The sequence below is a fragment of the Myotis brandtii genome, unplaced genomic scaffold, assembly GCF_000412655.1.
Source record: "Myotis brandtii unplaced genomic scaffold, ASM41265v1 scaffold412, whole genome shotgun sequence".
NCBI lineage: Eukaryota > Metazoa > Chordata > Mammalia > Chiroptera > Vespertilionidae > Myotis > Myotis brandtii.
This window is the reverse complement of record NW_005365832.1, coordinates 766,701-769,036: the sequence shown is the minus strand read 5'-3', so window position 1 is coordinate 769,036 and position 2,336 is coordinate 766,701. Positions and strand designations below refer to the sequence as shown.

Here is a 2,336-nt window from a genome sequence, read left to right as displayed (position 1 = left end):
CATCCCCCGAGGGCTGCCGGGCTGCCAGAGGGATGTCTGATTGCCATCTTAGGCCCAATCCCCCGGGGAGCAGACCTAAGCCAGCAAGTGGTCACCCCCGAGGGGTCCCAGACTGCGAGAGGGCACAGGCCGGGCTGAGGGACCCCCTACCCCCGAGTGCACAAATTTTTGAGCACCGGGCCTCTAGTCTATTATAAAAACCAATTATGTAGCAGATATTGTGCACAATTATACTAATTTTCTGATAAATCAATATCAGAAAAAAAAGCTTCTATGAGATAGGCTTTTATTTAAAAAAGATCATTGCTTCTGAAAAGGTGAACTGAGGGTCTGGTTAATAGGATGCTTACTTCTAACTACATATGGTTTTGAGTTTGGTAGTAGGTTCATGTAATACCATCCCTTCCGTCCCTCAAAGAAACCCGTACACAATCCAATTATAATCATAAGCGAAACACCTGTTTTTTTAAGCAAGCTTATAGGAGTTTACCTACTCAATTTTCAGACTATGGTAACAATGCCCTGGACAGAACATCTATTTTCATACACTATCAAGAATAATGTGTCAACTGCAATATGAGGAGACATACAATCATATATATGGTTAAACCATGAAATAAAAACTGGACCAGATGAAGGACAGCTTTTTTGCTCATTAATCTTCCCATATTACATCTCAAATGTTAGAGTATATACAATACTCTATAATAATATAATTATTAAATATATATTTGTTGTAATTACATATAACTGTTACCGGAGAAAAATGTGCCTCATCTTCTCCCACTGCTAGTGGGAGTGAGGTCCTTGGGGTGGCACTGGAAGAATTTCCCGAGGCCCCCACGGGAGGGTGAGATATGGTAGAAAGCTTTATCTCCGTGGAATTACGTTCCTGGGTTTCTAAAGCCCCATATCCCTTAGTCCAGTTGTAGAAGTGTAGCTGGGGATTCAGTAAAGCTAGAAGCAAAGCCAGTGTCCACAGTTTCCTTTCCATGCTGGAGCTGGGTCCAGTCAGCATCAGGCTAGCTGCAGTCCATTAGTCCACTGTGTGGGGGCTAATGCAGGGGAGCAGGAGCACAAGCCCAGTGTCACATGAGTCCCAAGAGGGCCAAGAACATAAGAGCAAGCTTCTTTGTTCAAGGGATTATATTTCTCCAAAGGTCTGCATGCTGGCAGTGGCTACGCCCATTCTGGCCAAAGACCTCTGTTCCCAGGTGTGATTGAAAGACAACACCTTCCCTGCCACCCCAACTTTACTGGACATGTCTATCTTCCCTTTGAAGGGTCCGCTTCTCCTAATGTTTTGCAGGGAACATGCCTATAATGTCTGGCCTTCCCTTTGCTCCTTTACTATTATTAATAACTAGGTAAGTACAATAGTACCATAACTATATATTATCTATTAATCCTATATAATAAAGGCCTAATTTGCAAATCAACCAAACAGCAGAAGGACTGGTTGCTATGATGCACACTGACCACCAGGGGCCAGACGCTCAACACAGGAGCTGCCCCCTGGTGGTCAGTACGCTCCCACAGGGGGGAGCGCTGCTCAGCCAGAAGCCGGGCTCATGCTTCTCCGGCCTCTCCCACCTCTGCTGCAGGCGGACAGTAAGGTGCAAGGGGTCCCTGGCTGCGAGAGGGCTGGGGGGATGGCCTAAGCCGGCAGGCGACATCCCCCCGAAAGGGGTCCAGGAATGAGAGAGGGCACAAGCCTGGCTGAGGGATCCCCCCCCCCCAGTGCACGAATCTCGTGCACCAGGCCTCTAGTATAATTATAATAATCTGTTAATGATTCATAGGCCAGAACTATGTTAATGCTTGTGACTAGCAAAGAACTCATAAACTCCCTCCATCTTCATTATCATAAACAGTAGATATTTATCTTGAAATTTAAGCCTTAATTATGACACTAAAGCAATTGTACTTGCCTTCCTAAAAGCGACAGTTTTGTTTATTTGCAATCCAAACATTTTATAAGAGTAATCCAAGCAGATCTAAAGTACCATAGGGTGTGTTTTGTTTGGAACTACTTTTCCAGGTTATTTTCTGAAGAAGCAGGAGTCAACGATGTAAGATGATTTTAATTCCATGTCAACCAACATTTGTCTAAAAAGGATGAGCTGGCATTTTTTTAAAAAATGCTTCATAGAATCTAAATGTCCTGGAGCTCAACTAGATGTGTGATTTCTCCCTCCGTTTCCGTATTGTTTACAACCCATTTCAATGTTCGAGCATCATTAATGACATTGTCACAAGTAAAAAGAAACTAAGGGGTAGAGGCATGGAATTTTTCACGTTCCACGTCCTTCTCCACCCCCTCCCCTCCCATCTCC

At 44.4% G+C, this 2,336-nt stretch overlaps 1 protein-coding gene across 1 annotated transcript in view; it reads right to left on the bottom strand.

The window, feature by feature from the left end:
• The window catches only part of COQ10B (coenzyme Q10B), a 15,184-nt gene that overhangs the window by 12,063 nt on the left and 785 nt on the right, over nucleotides 1–2,336 (bottom strand). The gene's annotated exons all lie outside the window — the stretch shown is intronic.